This window comes from Physcomitrium patens, chromosome 14 (genome assembly GCF_059467195.1).
Source record: "Physcomitrium patens ecotype Gransden chromosome 14, ASM5946719v1, whole genome shotgun sequence".
Lineage (NCBI taxonomy): Eukaryota > Viridiplantae > Streptophyta > Bryopsida > Funariales > Funariaceae > Physcomitrium > Physcomitrium patens.
This window is the reverse complement of record NC_143423.1, coordinates 9808760-9829176: the sequence shown is the minus strand read 5'-3', so window position 1 is coordinate 9829176 and position 20417 is coordinate 9808760. Positions and strand designations below refer to the sequence as shown.

The window sequence follows — 20417 nt, the reverse complement described above, 5'->3', positions numbered from 1 at the left end:
AGAAGCTAGCAGATTGGGATTGTTTAGGATTTTTGTAATATCTGGAGATCTACTCACTAGAATAAGGTGACTTTTGGTGTAGTAAGTCGAGGACTTCTAGGCGGTGGTCAAGATACATGAGTCTGGATTAACGGCATTTTTTTGCAACCTCTAGACGCCCGATGCGATCATAAGCAAGATAGCATGTAATACGACAACGTGTGCTACATGGTAAGTTTGTACTACAAGCTACTAATACATATAATCCATGCCTAATTTGGTGTCCAAGTATTCAATCTATGAGTCACTTTTAGACACATATTTGGGTGAAATTGCATCTATGAAGCTTTAGAAAGCTATTCTATAAGATATTATCAACTTTATTTATTTATTATTATTTCTATCTATTCATACTATATAAGTTCAAGATGCAATTAATTATATTTGTTACATACTTTAATCTTTGTTCTCTTTGAAAGTAGTTGATAGGTACCCTCAACCACCAATTATATCCTATTTCAAGGTAAAAGAACCACCTTATTATTTGATGATTGTTCACATCTTTGTAACTTTTTTCAAATGAATATTTGTAATACTATTAAGAGCTATTTCTACTGCCAATAAAATCACCAAGTACTAAAAGTCTTTTATAAGGTTGTTACATGCTATGGCTTTGCGTGCTAAATTCCATTGAATATATGTAATTTAGTTTTGTTAGTGGTTTTTCATCCATTGATAGTTTTTTCTATTAATTAACTTATTCATATCAATTAGAATTTAAATACTTAAGTGAAAAAAAATCCTTCACTTAACATTCTTGTCAAGTCGAGTCTTGTGAGTGATTCTAAGAGTGAGAAAATTTGCTGTAATGATTTGCTTGATATGGTGTTTTAGCTATTTTAGTAAAGCTTTAGGATTTTTTTTTTATTTTTTTTATTTTCACACTTCCACTCTTAGATTCTTCTTCTATGATATGAGAGATAGCTTGATTTAGTTTGTTGTATATTTCTAATCTTTTACTTGACAAGAATCTCTCCTTCTCTTCAATTTATGATATAATAAGTTAAATTGAAGTAGATTAAAAAAAAAAAAAAAAAAAAAAAAAAACAATTTGAGTTTGTTTTGTTATTGGATTTTAGGCATTATTGTACTAGATGTTGAAATCTAGTTTGATTGCACTATTGCATTGTTGTATAAGACCATATTGATCATTATAAATATTATGTAATATAAGTTGTTAGACTAGAATTATGCTAGATTTCATCATTGGATAAAGTGCATTGAGGCAAGTTGTAATGCAAATCATGCAGGTTGTGAAAGTGGTGTAATATGGAAGAAGTGGAGTAGGAACACAAAGTCATGAAGTATTATATAATAGAATCACAAAAGAAGTATAGTTGTAGCACAACGTTGCAATGCTATACATGATAGTTGTAAAAGAGACATAATTATAATACAAAGTCACAATTTGCATAGGTGGCTAGTTTGAGTTGTAATGTCTTAATATATATACTATTGCTTGAGAATGCACCCGACACCTAATTGTAGAAGGTAAGTAGAAATACAACAACAATCCTATCAAGTATAATAGAATTTTAAATGAACTTTAAATAAACTTTAATAATCATAATTAAACTTTGATCAATTCAACATAAATTTAAAAGAATTTATAAAAGAAATACAATGAAGTTCTAAACTAATCTTAAAGAAAAATAAGAAGAAATATTATAAAAATATAAAAATAAATCTTCAAAGGAATAACAATAATCTTAAAGAAACATTAGAAATAGATTTTTTTAAAAAAAATAATAAAAAATCCTAAAAAAATATTAAAAATAAAAATTTTAAATAAATCTTAATCAAATCCTAATTTAAACTTAATTAAAATTTTAATGATTCTTAATCAAATCTTAGACCAATCCTAATTAAAATCTTAATTTTACTTTAATCAAATTCTAGATCAAATCCTAATCAAAATCCTAATTGAATCTTAATCAAATCTTAGATTAAATCATAATAAAATCCTAAACCATATTATAAGTAAACCTTAATCAAAATCAAAATCTTAAACAAACTCTTAACAAATCCTATAGTAGATTGAAACCTCAACAACTAATGATCAAATCATTGATATCAACTCAAAATTTGAATTTTTTTTAATAACTTAATTAAAAATAAGCACAAAAAAGATGAAATTGATTACACTTATGAATTGAGAGAAATTCAAGATAATCTAATCAGGTGTTGGATGGCCTCCTTCTCCAATATTAATGATAAATTTTCAATGCTAATATCTGCTTCTTGAACCATTGAATGGCTTTCAAATTTCATCTAAATATTGAGAATTGAGTTTAATATCTATATAAAAAGAATTTATTTTCAATCTAATTGATAGATTGCTGAAAAACTTAAAAACACTCATTGACCTCCAAACTCCAATTTTTGAGACCTCAACCGACAAAAATCCTCATATACTTCAATTTAATTGTTTGATTGACCTCAAAATTTGCATACACATTTATAACTAGAACATCAATACATTGTCCAAATTTCATTTATATATACCTCAAAAAACCCAAGAAACCTTCAAATTTGTAAATATATTTTTATTTATCAAAATCTAAACTAATTGAGAACATTACTAACTTTGAAAATCTCTCAAAAATTCAATATTGATTTAAATGACATAAAACTAATGTTTAAAAATCTTTTTTCAAGTCTCCTCTTAAATTCCACTCTTTGATCTACCAAAGAACTCTGAAGACACTATATAGGTGTAGTTTTGTGCCTTGGAGTCTGATTTTGATTTAGATTAACAACTAGTCTTTTCCGGGTATCAATTTTTTGATAATTTGAGTTAAGTTTTACTTTAAGTAATTGTTAACTCTCTTCTAAACATACTTATATCAATTTCTTATCTTATTTACTTTAATTTGGCTCATTTATGTCTCTACAAAATAAATATAAGTTCTTTCTATAAAAGAAAGTAATAAGATTAAATCTTTTACTACCTTTCTATCATTTATCTTTATTTTTCTACATCTTTTTATTAGGCTCTTCTATAATAACATCCATATTTTTATTTTTTACTATATAGTTCTATTACTACATAACAATAGAGGTCAATTGTAAAGTGGCGAGGTAATATTAGAGTTGTGAAATGGAGTTGCAATGTGAAGCTATGAAGATACAATGTTGATTTTTTTTTTTTTTTTTTTTTTTTTTTTTGCAAGGATTATTGCAAGACTTGTTTTGATTGCAACAAGGCACTATATTCTTGATTTTGAGTGTTGGAAGCAATATTGACGTTTCTTTGAGGTGCTTCGTACTAGGTAGTATGACACAAGGATTTGATACAAATTGTACAAAAAATAATAAAGATTCATGGCAATAGATGATAGTACATGATATTTGCTTTTGGCATAAGGCTGCAATCCATGGTCATAGGACTATCATGAATAGACATCCCAGTCAAAAGATCCTTACAATCATAACTCCATGGTGATAAGTTATTATAGTCAAAGGTCCTTTATGGTTATAGGACTACAGTAATAGTGGTTCACAATCATAGATCTAATGTATAATTATAAGGCATTTAAAAAAAAAAAATCATGTAGAATTCTTAAATATAAAATTTTGAAGTCTATTCTAAGTACATATAGAGTTCAAATTTTATTATTTTTTAATCAATTTTATATAGAAGAGACACAATAAATTTATTTACATGGTTAATTTTTTGAGTAGAGGTTATTTAAAGCATTGAAGTAGTAATATTAAATACCAATTATTTTTTAAGTGAATTTTAAAATTTTTTATTTTTATTTTATTATAATAGCCTTTTATTACTATAGGTTCTATGATTTGTAACCATCAATCATAGGCACGTGTTAGTTGCTTTGATTCACTTTTTATTTTTACTTATGTATTATTCAAAATGATGATCTAGTGTAGATTTTTAGATTTTGGTATCTTTTCTTAGTTGTAGATATTATTTTTAGAGATTTTCTATAGTTAATCTATTTTATATTTATACTAGTTTGTATTGGTAGGCATATTGTAAGAATAAAGTTGGATTAATGGCCCAAAAGACCTTTTGTTTGTAGATATATTGGACATGTAATGATCTAGAGATAATTGTTGGTGAATTGTAATGCTTAGAGGTTTTACTAGTACGAGTTGTCCTTTTAGTCTTTAGATAGTTGCAAGTATTTAAGTAGTCTTTTTTATATTGCATACTAAAAATCAATAATATGAATCTCCTTTACTAGATTATTTAGATAGTGACCACGCCAAAGATTTTGAGTTAGAGTTGGATACTAATGAGGCTTTTTAGCCTGTTTCAATGTTGAATGTGACTTGGAGGCTTTAAGTCTCAAAAGTGGACACATTTTATAAGATTGAAGATGACACTTATAACATAGTAAAGGATAGATTTTCAAGAAGAGTTGGGGGTATTTCTTTGCTAGATTAGAAACTCATGTTTTAAATATGGATAAAAGAAAAGCATCAAAGATCTCCTTTTTTCAATGAGTGGTATGCCTTTGAACTTTTACTACAATACTTGGAGCATGAAGTTCTCCAAATCTATGCAAAATAGAGTAAAGAATACTCAATTGAGATGCGTGAAGTAGAACATTATTGAGAGGCTTGCATAGAGCTTATTTTAGCTCTTTAGAAGGATGCTATTTTAAGCTTCATGCCTATGATGAAGGACGAAGATCCAATCAAAAAAAAAAACTAGTACACCTTTAGAAGATATTAAAGAAAAAGAATTAACTACCTCCTTAACTTATAATCTAATTACTTTGTCTTGCATGGCTCAAGAAATGAAGGTAGCTTTATTTGCAATCACAGAGCCGCCATCATTTAAACCTCTCCAAATATTTATTAAGTACTTGAAGCTCAAGTATGGAGGTTTTAGGCATAATCAAATACAATGCATTCAAAACTTTTATAATAAAAAAGAAGATACTCCACGTACGATATATACTTATTTGACTTGATTTGTAATAGAATTAAGAAGTTTGTTTGTTGAGAGCCAACTTGCTAACATTTTCTTATCTAAGATTGACAAAACACTATTAGATTTAGTTACATAAAAAATCATTTTTAATAATGACGACAAGGCAATCTTTGCATAGGCATTTGTTGAAGTTAAAAAATATAATAAAATACTTTGTCAACATGATCTTATTGACCTGGTAGATTGAATGATAGATGTTTCTATACCAAAGAAGAGACAATTGCCACTAGTAGCTTGGCAAAAATTCAATTTGAAAAGACTATACATTATTGGGGGTGTGGTGAATCTAATCACAGAAAGAATGATTTCAATTATTCTAAGAAGAAATAAGCCTTTTACATGGATAAATTTAAGCCAAAAATTGAGATGACTAAAATAAGAGATAAATCTAAGAAGAAGCAATTGAAGTATATTCATTTTAATAAGCTTAATTACAATAAAGATAATTACTTCATATAACATCTATACAAATGACCTGCTATAGATAAAAAGAAAAGGCTTTAGAAGCTAAAATTATTGAACTAAAAAAGTAATTTAATAGTGTGGTCTTATTAGGCCAAGTTACTAGATCTCACATGACTTCTAGAAGTCAAAAAAGTTCTTTTTTTCCAAAAAATTATATGTTTAGTGCATGAAGACAAATGGTGGTTGCAATTGCTACATGTGTTTAAACAAAAACTAGAAATATGGCACATATAACAAGTAAAATATTAGAACCTTTGTTTGATCATCCAAGTAATTATAGAGATCGTAATACTTATGTACAATTGCATTTAACATTTGGCCTTATAAATGTTAATTCTATAATAAAGCCTTCTATTTCAACTTTAATATAAGATGAAGATTCTAGTATTAAAAATACAATACAAACTTTGGCTTGCAAAGTTTTGAATATGTCTATATTTTATAATATTAATTTATTAGCTTCAAAATTTAAACCAGCAAGGATCTTTCAAATGGCTGGTAAAATATTGAAAGGCAAAGTATCTATGCCATTGTTGGAGGGGACTCAAGTAGTAACAAAGCCTTTAATATAAGAAGATTTACCTAAATCATAAGAAAAACTTATAATTAAAGTTATTGCCATATTTGATGAATGTTATTTAAAGGCCATAAACATAAATCCTTCAAGTAAAGAGACATTAGCTATAGAGGTAGCATTTTTATTTGATGTTACAACTAGACTTACTCAAGAATGTGAAAATTTGTACCTAAGAGATGTATGATTATTTAATAATAATAATATTTTAGTTGTTAATGGTACTAGTGGCAATTTTACTTGTGCCATACGTTTGCTTATTATGCTAAATTTTAGACCTTAGTTAGTTATGATTGATAAAAAACTTGCTCACAGATTAGGTCTTAATTTTACAAACTTGGAACCTTACCTTTTTACCATCATCACTTTAGTAGGAGGCATAGAGGAAGCTACTAGCTAGTCCACACAAATTTTGTAATTAATATTTTACACTAAATCTAATTCACTTTATTCATACTTGTCTCTAAAGTATGTAGTGACTAGTACTACTAACTATGATATTTTAATGGATTAACATGCCTGATATCTATTTGGTTTTGATTTAGATAACTGGAGTGAAGAAACATAGATTTTACTGAAATGGTCTATTGATGATGGCAAGAAAGAATTCATTCTAATGATATTTGCAGCAATTATTATGATTATGTCAGCAATTCAAATAGATGATAGCGAATGACAGTAGCTCTCATTGTCAAAAGAAAAAAAAATCTATTTGATTAATATTTCTTAAATCATATATATATATATATATATATATATAAATAAAAAGATCAAAAGAGTAGAAAAAAGAATAGAGAAGAGAAGAGAAGAAAGAGAGAAGAAGAAAGAAGAAAAAGAAAGAGAAAGAAAGCAAGACAAAAAGAAAATTATATAAAATTAGAAGGATGATTAGCAAGGGCAAGAGACTGGTATTGCTTATTAATAGCAAGAGCAAGAGACTGCCTAAGAATGGCGGCAGCCTCTTAGTTGGATAGAGGTCCGGCCGCCCGGATTTCTCTCGGACTTGTTTTTTTTTGGTTTTTTTTGGTTTTTTTTTGGTTTTTTGGTTTTTTTTTTTTTTTCACGACTTCACGAGCTCCGGGTGCTCCGAAAATTTCTTCCGTTTCATTCACATGGTGGACGGACTGCGATGCAGTATTTTCCCTCTTTCTGTTTTTGTGTTTTTGGTTCGAGTTTTCTGGTGCAACCTTGCTTCGCCCTCTTGTTCCTGGGTTTACTCTGTGTGGTCTTCATCAAGTGGCGTTCTGGAGTGTTTTTTTTAGTGGATGCGGTAGCTTCTTCCGTGGAGGCAGTGATCGTCATCGACCACGTGGGTATGGCTCACCTTTCGCAGTTTAGCTCGTCGTCAACTACAATAGTGCGACAAAGAAAGTCCACATTCTATTTCTTTTTCCTATTGTTATTTCCTTATTCCTCGGAGGGGCCGGTGGGTGCGGTGGTGCCTTCATCCTAGTTATTGTGGTGACGACGACGTTGTTGCTGCGATCTAGAGCGACAACAATCTATGGAGAGCGGAGCTAGGATTTGAGATTGGCTGTTGTCTTGGCGTTGCTAGCACATTGTTCGTGGAGAAGGACCAAGTGATACTAGATTCAAAGGTGGCAGCATTGCGGTGGTAAGCTGTTGGCAATTTTAGAGCGATTGTGTTGTGTTTGGAATCTCTGGCATTGGGAGGCTCGGCCCTGGTGTTCATTTTTCTTTGTGTTTGATTCGGGCAATGTGTACAATGAGTTATTGTTGATTCTTCCTTGTAGTAGTCATCATCGGTCTATGATCCACGGCTGAGGCGGCTTTGTCTGCTGGCGGAGATTGTTGTTCACATCACATTGTTGAGGACCGTGGTGTGGTTGTCCTCAATTTGTTTGCATAGTGTCATCGGCTAGTGGCTGTAGGCATTGTGTGGAGTTTGCTTTGCATACTATTCTGCGAGCTCCTCTTTCAATCCATCCTGGAGGCCTTCACACGACCTGGGCAGAACGTCAATATTAAAGTGTTCCGGTCACCACGTGGTTGGTCATGAATCTCTAGTGCAAATGATGCAAGATTTGTCCGCGATGGTGGAGCAAATCGCTGGGGACAACAACGACCTAGTCGTTTAGCCTAGTCAGTTATGCCAAGATCTGCGGTAGATGTGCCAATTGCAACTGTGAATCTGCAACCTTATACATTGTTGGCTCGAAGGGGTGGTAACGGATGACAAGATGGTTCTTAAGTATTGAAGGATTAAGAGCGTTCTAAGTTTAAACAACTTTAAATCATTTTTGGTGAGATACATTGTACATGCCTAGTACATCTAGCTCTAGCGAGTAAAGTGCAAAGCAGAATGCGAGAAAGAATTTAGCTACCTTCGTCTAGAGCGGGCTATTGGAAGAGGCATTAGAGATCAGCATTCAATAGTGACACCACAATCCATATTGAGTTCATAGTAGGATTTTGGAATCGGTGTTGGTGTTTCATGGCAATCTTGGATGATTCGAATTAGGCTGGTGGAAAGATTTGTAGAAGTAGGTGGAGTGTATTATGGAAATTGTATTTTTTTGGTGTTGCTCGTGACGGGTTGCATGCGGATATACAAATATGAGGCGAAATTTGAGCTTTGCAGCAGTGGGAGAAAAAAACGAACAACAACAAATAAGCTGACTATGTTACCCCACACAGCCACAATCCAGCGCGTAGAGAACACGCTAACCTTCTACACACAAAACAAACCAAAAAAATATAAGAAGGAGGTGCAAAATGCGGCTGCAATTTGACGTAGATAACGCCCTGATCCCACTAGGCAAAGCTCTCCATCAGCTCCAAAAATTCCAATCGCTCCTCCTCCAACAATCAGCAACTCAAGGTCCAAGTCTGTAGTGAGAGGGAGAAAACCGAACAACCGCAAGAAATCACGTCGACCACCTCGATCTTTGACTGCGCCACAATTGCCAAAACTAGTCCAAACAAGGAAGAAGGCAAAACCTCCAGCCGCAACCACCTGGTATCTTGGAGCTCTCGCAGGACACAACATCCAAAAAAACCAAGAAGAAGCGGGGGCCCTAGGCCTGAGCCAGACCCCTATCGATAGGCCCGGGGGCCCTCAATGGCTGGCTTGATAATCGGATGTCGGTATCGGGCCCGTCGATACCCTGTTCATACCTGATCCCGTGGGTATTTGTCATACTCTAATCGCATTGTCCTAGTTCAAACATAACATGTAAGTCGTTTTGGTGACTCACACAGTACGTGGAATAAAGAGAAGCAATTCAAGAAGGAATAGATTCTATCTGTGAAAACAAAATCTAGATACTAATAGATTTACTTGCAAAAAATATAACAATCTTGGCCAAATGGATCTTTATAATTAAATCGGGTCTTGATGGCAAATGTGACAATTTAAAAGCATGTATAGTAGCCATATGCTTTGGAGAAGAGGAAGATATCAACTACTTTGAATCATTTGCTTCTATCGTTTGATGGTCCACAATTCAAAGCATTTTAACTCTTGTTATACAAAAACAATGGAATTTGCTACATCTCAATATAAAAATTACTTTTTAAAATAGAAATATTACTAAAAATATATAGGTGAGCACATTTCTTAGAATTGATAATGAAAAAAATTATGGAAAGATGTGCAAATTATACCAAGCCTTGTATAAGTTGCATAAAGTACCATGAATCTAGAATAGCAAAATAAATAGCATTATAAAAGAATAGGCATTTAAATAAAATAAGGAGGATTCAAACCTATATTTTATCATAAAACCATATTATATATTATAGTATTTTTTTACATATTTAATATTATAGTCATTAGAGATGATTTACATAATATTACAAAACTCAAATACAAAATGATGAATACATTTTTAATAAAAGACCTTCAAAATACTAAAATCTATCTCAAAGTTGAGCTATGATAAGACTAGAATCTATTTTTATCAAAAATAATACATAGATAGATTGTTGGAAAGATTCAACCTCACACATTGTAAACTATCAAAAATACCTATGAATTGGAAAACAAAACTTCAAAAAAAACTATAACACTTTTTATTGATCCTACAATATATCAAAGCTTAGTAGAAGGGCTATTGTATGTTACTATTAGTTGATAGAATATATAATATGACGTTGAATATATTTCTAGATTCATATTTAAACTTTAATTGACATACATGGTTGTATCAAAAAACATATTCAAATACCTAAAAATTACTAAAGAATTTAGAATATTTAACTTTTTCAAAGACATAAGAAAATTATTCACTTTTACACATAAAGACTAAACAAGAGATTTAGATTTTAAAAAATCTATATCTAATATATTGTACAAATTAGATTCTTCTTCAATAGTATGATCAAGCAAACTACAATCTATAATTGCTATCTCCTTGATCAAAACAAAGTTTTGTCTATTCTCTAAAATAACCAATAATATAACATATAATATGAAATTATTAAAAGAACTATAATTCAAAGAATATAAATCTATTCCATTATTATAGAACAATATGAACAACATTAAATTAATGAAAAATCTCATGATGCATCACTACACCAAATATATTAAATCAGATCACAATTACATCCAAGAATAGCATCAAAATATAAGTGTCAAATTTAACTAAGTTCCAACTTGAGCATAACAAGCAGACATTTTTATGAAACTATTGGAACTATTAGTTGTTATTCAAAAAAAGAAACAATCATGTTGAAAAGGTTATCAACTGTAGTACAAAGTCTTGTAAACTACATTTGTCTACTTTACAAATTTGACAATGACTACAAAGTATAAATATAAGTCACCAATTTGACTCATAGAATGTTTTAGGATAAAACAATGCAATATGAATGTGAAGTAATAATTGATAGTTGAAGTTAGATATAGAGGATGCTAGATAAAAGCAATTAGATTTAATAGATAAAGCATAGTCTAATGTATAAAATCTAATAGAATTTTTTATATAAAAATTATCTTGAAGGCATCAATATCTTAAAAGTATTTAGAAAGAATCTATAACATTTAAAATATTAATATTATACAGCCTAGATATAACTATAAATAATTGAATATATAGAAGATATGGTATTTAATTCTATATGGAATATAAACTCATATATAATGATATGTGATATTAAATATAGTCTAAATATTATATTATATATAATAAAAATATATGCTAAATATTATATTATATATATTATAAAAAAATAAATATTATAAAGTATATAATAGGAATATTATACCAAATCTAGTACAAGTATAATCTATGAAGGTATCAATTATGAAAAAATCTCATCATGTGATATTAAAGTAAAAGAATTTGCTTCAAAAAAACAAAAAGGTTTTTGTTTGCAACTATGTATGATCAAACATTGCCTTTCATTCTAATAAATTCTACCACCTCATATATATATATATATATATATAGTAGCTCTTGATAATATGTAACAACTAACATCCTTTCTTTACTCAAATAGACGCCATAGCTCCATACTTCATTAGATTTGAATTTATGATGGCTCTTTAGAGAGCTATTCAGCCCTTACATATATAGACCAATCTCATTTCTTAAAATTCTTTGTAACATACTTTATGAGAAAAAAAAGCTACAAATCATGTTAACAAATAGCATCTAACTTTTCTTTATTAAAAAATAAAAGTACTACAAATTCAAACTAATTCTTCTTAGAGAAAGTGAAATTTTTTTGAAAGCTTATAAAAAGAGGGAAAATACTTCAAATTTCAAACCTAAATTTTAAATATACTAAGAAAAAACCTCAAAAGAAAATCTTTGATGAGTAGCTTAGAATTGCTAGTGTGAATAGTAGAAAGGAATATAATATAATCAATCGGCTTCTTATCTCTTGAATTGTGACAAGATGTAGTCTAACAAAAATTTGTGGTAATAACCACAATCATTATTTTCATTACTTCATTTCTATGATCTTCATTATTTTATTTTATATTTATATTTTATTTTATTTCATTTATTTTCTAATTTTTTATTACAAATCAATTTTTTATAATATTTTATATTATTTTTACATATTATACTACTTGTTAGTATGACATTTACATCCTCCAAACCTATACATCCTTCAAAATGTTCTAACCTAAATATCTTCATTTTCTTTATCTTCTTCAAATATCTCTTTATCTTTTGCATAGTCTAGATTTAGATTTTAAAAATTTACAAGATCATTTGAACTAAATTTGTTATTTCTCCTCTTAAATACCTTTATTTATTTTCCAACCACAAGTGTTTTTAGCCTTGTGCCATCCAACTTATGAAGAAAATAGATAGTATTATCATATACTATCACCACCACGTATGGACCAAAGTATCTTCAAATAAAATTTCTAAGAGTACTATATTGATGTTTCAAACTACTATCAAATATTAATACTTAATCCTCAACTTCAATTGATTTTGATTTCAAATTGTGATTTTTGTCAAATCTCTCTTTGTTGCTCAATCTAACAGCTTTTAATTTTTTCAATGCAATCCCTTGATATTCAAGCAATCTTTCAAGCTATTGAATTCAAAGCTCCAATAATCTCTTTGTTGTGATATCATCTTTTAAATCTAGCAACATCTAAGTAGGTACAAAATCTTCTATAAGCATAATTGGCTTTTAGTCCAACATCAATTCAATAGGTATATAACTAATAATAGTATTATAAGTGATTCTATCTATCTATAAAATAAATGATAAAAGTCTTAGCTACTACTTTGACTTATCTTTGTAAGCTTTAATAAGAGCATTTATAATCGTAGGATGTTCTTTCTTACTCTTGCCATTAGCCTTAAGATTATAAGCAATTGTCAACTTCAATTTCACACCATATCTTTGAAAAAATATTCTAGCCTCTACTACATTCATCTATTTTCTTTAATCAACATTCATTCTTCCAATACTACCATATTTGTCAAAGATATCTCTAAGATAAATTTGCATACTCTATTTTTGGTCTTAGCCTTCAAAGTTCTAACTTCAACATACTTTGAGAGCTCTTTTTTTGACATAAGATACCTTATGTCCCATAATCCCAATAGCGTAACCACCAATACAATCATCCATTGGAAATATATAGTAAGTAGATAAGTAGAATGCAATTCATTTCTAAATTTAACTTTAGATTATAATTGGCATTCAATATAAGAAGCTACAAAGTCTTTCACATCTTTGTAGAGATCCTTCCACCAACATTGTTCTTTGATCTTATAGTAAGTAGTCTAAACTCCTTTGTGGCCCATCTAAAGTATATCATGAAATTCTTTGAAAATTTGGTTCTTGGTCTTTATATCATCTACCACTCTCAATGGTACTCCATTCTTCTTTTTTGGCCTCATCTACAAAAAACTATCTATTGCAATATAGCCATAAGATTAGTGTTTGATGTCTTTCAAAGCTTCGTTTGATTAACCTTCTTATTTCTTCATCATATTCAAATAGATGCCAATATCTTTCAACTTATTTCTATAAAGATATTTTTTAAAATGATGATCTTCATTATTTAGGTTTCTTCTATTAATAGCTAATATATAGCTATAGTCTTCATCTTTTATTATCTTCACCAATCTCTTATGTTTCCATCTCTTTTTTATAAATATATTTAGTTCTAAATAACATATTTTCCATAGTATTCATCTTAATAGAAATGTAAACTAATATAAATTTGGATGATCTAATGTAGACTACTTACCTTAGCATGATAATATCATGACTAGAATAATTACCAATCATACCTAATAATATTAAGAGATTAGTTTCTAATACCACATTGGTTCCAATTAAGTAATTTTCATTTTTCTTCATAGCTGTGAATACTTCCAAAAGCTCCTTCTTCACTTGAGGATATGTGCATTGTCTATTTGTGATTTTTTTCTCCAAATTTGATAGAAAACCTTCTCTTTTTTACATCATCTTAATCAATAGTCCAACCAATAATAATTGGGCTTGTATCAATAGTAACAACTTATTTGTTACAATTATAGTTAACTTGCCTCAAGATTGGTAGTAACTTCAAAATCTCTTTCAAATCTTTTGTGGCTAGTTCTTACTTTAATTCCATCTAAAAATAGTATCTTTTTTTAAGGCATTGTATAGTGGCTCAATTATATGAATAAGATACAGAACTTAAATTTGATAGAAGACAAAAACTCCAAAAAATCTTCTTTCTTTAATAGTGCTATTATATGCCTTCATCCTAGTAATAGCATCAATCTTTTCAAGATTAGGTTTTCTACCATATCTCTCACACAAGTGTTTAACCATCATAATTTCATCTACTTTAAACTTAGACTTATTAATTGACAAGATTACATCTACATCTTTAAGTGTCTTTAAAATCCTTTCTACATCTTTAATATAATCCTTCACAAATATTTTTTATCCATCAACATCCAATATGAAGTCTTTGGTCTCTTTTTTGTAGCCTTTGATAGGTATATCATCCACAAAAGCAAGAGTCTTCTTAAGTACAAATTTTCTTAAGATTTAGTTCATGGCACTCTACATTGAGTTACTAAGTTTGTGGTACCTTAAGGTAAAGTATACATCTTCATAAGTTCCAATGGAGTCTTTTTGGTTGGCAAATCTCTATTTTTTGATGCAAGTTGAAACTTATTAAAATTAGAATAAAGATATCTAATAGAATAGATGGCATGTCTTGCAAAAGTTTCAACAACTTCATCGACAATAAATCTCGATTCTTTCTTTTTAATTTTCACTTTATTAGTTTATTGTATGTTTTGGATGAACTTCAAAGTTTTAAACTTCTTTGACATTATAAACCATTGATTATAGTATGAAATTATAGATGGTTTAAATATCTTTCTATATATTTTATCTTTTAATAGATTCATTAATTAAGATAGCAATACTTTTGGCATAAGAATTAGCTTCAAATCCTAAAGAATATATAGAATAATAAAAATGACCATTGATACAATAGCCTTTGAATTAGTACATCTAATTTCATCGACTGAAGAGACAAAAAACTAATCATGCTTCAAGATCATTTCTTAGAACCTTTTCTTTTCAAGTTCTTTTAGAACTCACTCTCTCTAATCTTAAGCTTGTTTAATGTCTCTTCCATGAAATTATGCCTAATCTTTCTTGTCTTCTTGAATGTAGGCTCTTCTTCAACCTTCTTAATATGATCTTTAGAATTCAATGGTAGTTAAGTTGCCACCGTCTTCATCTTTTTGCTACTATCTTATACTTAATATTCACCATTGCTTCAATTTTCAAGCTATAACTTCCAACTAATCTTGCTTCAATAACTATCTTCCATATCTCTTTATGTAAGCCTCTTAAATGAATCTCCATTACTACATTATCAGATATAGACTTATTCTTATAGAATCTTTAAAACTTATAAAAAATCATTTGAAAATCTTTCTTTTTCAATTCCAAATACAAACTCATAATTCAAAATTATACCAATTCTTTTTAATCTTTTTTCAATCTTCTTAATTGATCTTCTATACATAGAATCCAAATCCTCAACTTTCTAAAAATTCATAAATCTTTTTTAATATTAAATTCTAAAATATATATCCATTATTTTATATATCAAAGCATGTAACACTAAATGCCTTCTTTACATCTATGCCATAACATATTCTACATGAGCAATCTAAAAATAAAAAAAATTATTATATTTATAGTCCATAGAAGTTTTTCTAATTTGATTTCTATGCTTTTGATGATTTAGCCTTATTTTGAGAATTTGGACTAATTTCTTATCATTACAACTACACATCTTAGCATAGTGCGAGCCATCATCCAATACTTTGGTCTCCATCATTGTTGCAATGATATATAACTATTCTAAAATGATTAGATAACTCCTTTGATTTTTTTTAAAAAATATTTTGCTTCACCTCCATATTATTAATTTTAATATCCACTATTGGACATATTCTATAAAAGTTACATCATTTTTTATAAGAAAATTTCAACATCCATCTATCATTGATATTAATTAGCCATTTGCCATTCTTATAAATTTTTTTAGATTAGATTTTGATTTTAGAGCCATAATCTATTAATGCTAAGATTAACTTTTCAAGGCCTCTAATCTTTACAAATGTCTCTATAATAGCTCTTCCTTAATATAGATGAGTATAAATTATCAAAATGTCACCATTATTCTTCTATAATTTATTAATTTTACATTGTAACACCTTAGCCTCCATTGTAACTCCTTCTTCTTAGTTCTTGTTAGTGTTTTTTTTCACCTTGATATTAGCTACTTCATCATATAAAAATATTTGTAATGCTTCATCTTCTATCTCTTTAAATAAAACTTCCTCCATGATTTCAACTTTTATATTTTGAGTCTTATTGGAAATAACTCCATACTTTTTGCTTTGGTTACTATTGTCGAAATTATCACAAATCAAGTCAAATACTTTTCTAATCTCTTCATCTTCTTTCTTGATTACTAAAATATACAGTATCTTTATCATTACTATTTCAATTGTCATTTCTCTCTTCATCATGATTATATTAATGATGAGTTCATAAAAATCTTTTTTGACAATATTAAGAGCTTCTCTCAAAGTAAACTTAATCTTGGTATCTAAAATCCTCTTTTCTAAAATGTTCTTCATGTCAATTGAAGATTCAATATTAGATTGGAGTTTATAGATTGCTGCCTTACCTTTGTTCTTACTGTTGTTCATGCTTTTTTTCAACTTTTCTTTTGAAAGTGAAATATTAGCCCTTAAATGTGAAGCAAAAAGTTTGAGCAAAAATCCTCTCTATCCATTTTAAGAAGAAAAATAACTATACAATAAGTTTGGAAGATAGTAGAGATTAATTGTGTAATTACTTTAATAGTAAGTTAGTTAATCAAGTACTTGTAGTTCCAACTCTTTGAATAATGTCTTTCAAGCAATGATTACTATTTGATGTAATATAAACCAAGTGATAAAAAATAAAATAAGAAAAGAAAAGAATGAGATACAAATAACAAAATGGAAGTAGCCATGTGAAGAAAAGAGAGAATAAGCAACTGGATGAAAATAACACTGCTGGATGGAAAACAACACTATTATACAAAAAACAACACTGCTAGAAAAAAACAGTGCCACCAGATAAAACAACACTATCGGATGAAAATAATATTGCTGGACAAAAACAATGCCATTGGATGAAACAACACTATTAGATAAAAATAGTACTGCCAGATAAAACAATATTATTGGATGAAAATAATACTACTGGATGGAAATAATACCATTAGATGAAACATCACTATTGGATGAAAATAACACTACTGGATGGAAACAATATCATTAGATGAAACATCACTATTGGATGAAAATAGCACTATCAAATGAAAACAACATTGTAGGATGGAAACAATGCATAGCAGTAGCAAACTTCCAGGGTAGAGTACTAGCACAAAAAAAAACCTCTCAACTTCAAACCATCATAACTTTTTCATTTCAACTCCAAATTTCATGATTCTTTCACCCAATCTTACTGATTTTTTCTTCCTTACATAATGAACATATTTAATCAGAATAAAGAAAAAAAAAGAAAAAAGGAAAAAAAAGATCCTACTAACAGTGAACTCCAAGAGGACCAATAAGGATATAAAACAAGCAACTTATAACATAAGTTTATAATAATAAAACACTACAACTCTTTGGTGCCTCAATAGGCCACTCTTACTAAAGGCTGAAATCAAAGGTGAAAGAAAGAGAAATGAAGAACAAGGCTTTGAGAGGGCCTTATATACCCAAGGCCTTAAGCCATTTTTTAGCGATTTTTTTTATCAATAACTTGCAAGTAACAATTAATTTAGGAGCCTTCCTATTAACTAATCTTTGCAAGTCCGATAACTTGCATGTCACTTCAATCAATTCATATTTTTAGTACCATTAGTCATTTGCAAAAAAAACTAATGGTTGGCATCCATTTACCACAATGTGATTATAAATCACCATGAATATCAATCAATGGATAGGTTTTAGTTCCTAATAACTTATTTAACCAAAAAAATATGTAAAAAAACTTATTAACTTTTGAAAGGAATTTGCTAGGAGCCAACTTAATTTGTTGTTGTGGAAATAATGGTTAAAAGATAGAATAGATCTCCATATTTTTCTTTTACCATCTCTTATGGCTTTAAGAGTAGAATAACTTCCCACATTTTTTTTTAAACTATATTCTTACTAAAATTAATTCCATATTTCCTAACAACTTCAATTTTTTTTACAATCAATAAATACTTAATATTATATCTTATTAAAATATTAAAAATTAATTAAATAAAATTTTGGTGCATAATTTATGGCTCACAAAAGGTTGTGCTTCTTGCCTTAGACTGCTTATTAGTCCATCTTTTGGAATAGCCTTTCTACTACTTGGAACCTTTTTCAAATTAATTAGCTATTCTATTTTTTTTTTTTACTAATTTTGTTCCTCTTGACATCCACTAATACTTCATAGGATTCCTTCTCACTATATATCTCATCAAATGGGCCTTGATGGTGGTTGCATCAATTGGATCATTCCATCCAGTTAATCTTTTGATAGTTTATGCTTTCCTCACCATCACTTTTTTAGATACATGTATAATGGTTCTCACCTTGCTGAATTTAGTTTCAATAATAATAGTCTTTTCTTCTCTACCAATTGAAAAGTTGTCCCTTTAAAATCTATCTTCTTTCAATTTCTTCATACCATATTTTTAAAATTTAATATTTAAAGGTTCATCCATTGCAGCATCTCTAATTCTTTCTTCTTTGAAAGTAATAATACAACTTTTTATGGCATCTTCATATGATCTACAGTTACCAAGTTTGTGATTTGGATCATTATGTCAAATATACTAAATCACAAACTTCTTTGATATTTCAATTAATCATGAAGTACCTAACTTTGTATTTTTCTTCAAAGCATTCATTTCTACTTTCATTCTTTCATGCCCTTCATTAACTCCTCAAAGATGTCTTTGACTATAGTCTTATCTTTGAAGAACTTGTTAGAATAGAAGCAGACAAATTTTTTGTAGGAGCCTTCTCAACTATCTTTGATATTGTTTCAATTCTTTCTTCTAATCTTCTAGCTTTCACATGGTGTTATATTATGTGTCGTCCTATTTGGAAATGCACCGAGCATCTAACTCTGGAAGATAGGATTTTGTTTTACAAGTATCTAAGAATTCTAATTTGTATCACCCTTATTAGAAGAATGTAATTTGAACTTTAATTCAAAAGTGCTTAAATCCAATAAAAATTATCAAAAATACTCTTCTTGGTAGTCTCAATCATAAAAAAACTCGATTTGCCTTATTACTTTCATAATTAAGTAATTTTGAATTTTCTTTACAAACCTTAATCTTAATCAACAAGCTTTAGAGAATTATAGCTCCTAATCTAACCATCTACTTGAAACAAAATTTTGTACAAAAATGCCACTATAATTATTCTATATGTTCAAAAATAATTCACTCCAATCCAATTTATAAATCATGAAAAAATGCCCAAAAATCACACTAATATTACTTAGTTGCCAACTTGAAAGTTGATATAAATATTCCAACAATGATTTTTCCTTCTCCAATTGTTAATTTAATTCAAAATTGGTGCATAGCTTGAACTTTAAGTTCTCTAATATGATGTCAAATTTCACCTTGATCCAACTAATAAATCTTTAGATATCATAGAAATCCTACCCAATTCCAAACTGCCAACTTCCGGTACCTTCTTGTAGCAAAACCCAGATATCTCTTAATTACACTGTTGGATTATTACAAAATTTTACTTACACTTAGTACACCCAATTAACCAAGAATTATCAAAATTTAAATCATAGATGTGACACCAATTTTACAAGTAGTCAAGAGTACTAGCCTTAATTGTATTACATATATCTCAGGTTGCTAATACAAACCCTGATTTTGAACAACAATTGCAAAGTCCCAAAAAATCCTAAAAAAACAAGCCTTATGTCTCTAGAATAAGTTTCAAGCTAATTCTTAAATCCTAATCTCTAATTTTCAAATAAATCTCTATTTTGCCCTAGGCAATTGTTTTGGTTGCCAGAGATCTGATTTCAACCCTGTCTCACAAACGTCAACCTCTAGGCATCAATCTAATCTATCCTAGGGATATTTTAGCCCAATCCTACCTTCAAATTAATCCTAGTATCAACCATATTAATTATTTATTTCTTCTAATCTGATTTTATCAATTTATGGTCTTTTTAAGGCATTAAAAGAGTCTTTACATCATAGAAGGTAAAATTAATAACCAACCTTCAACCTAATAACTATTAAGACAAGAAAATAAATCAAGAGGCTTTTATAAGAGCCATGTTTAAATATCTTGAATCATTATTGAATCAAGATAATTAGATATT

General features: G+C 28.9%; 1 long non-coding RNA gene across 1 annotated transcript; it reads left to right on the top strand.

Moving 5' to 3' along the window:
- The first annotated feature begins 7110 nt into the window (after positions 1 to 7110).
- LOC141046158 (uncharacterized) lies at positions 7111 to 8441 on the top strand. The gene is made up of 2 exons (XR_012218886.2): positions 7111 to 7656; positions 8085 to 8441. It is a non-coding gene; the product is annotated as an uncharacterized LOC141046158 (long non-coding RNA).
- Positions 8442 to 20417: the final 11976 nt, after the last annotated feature.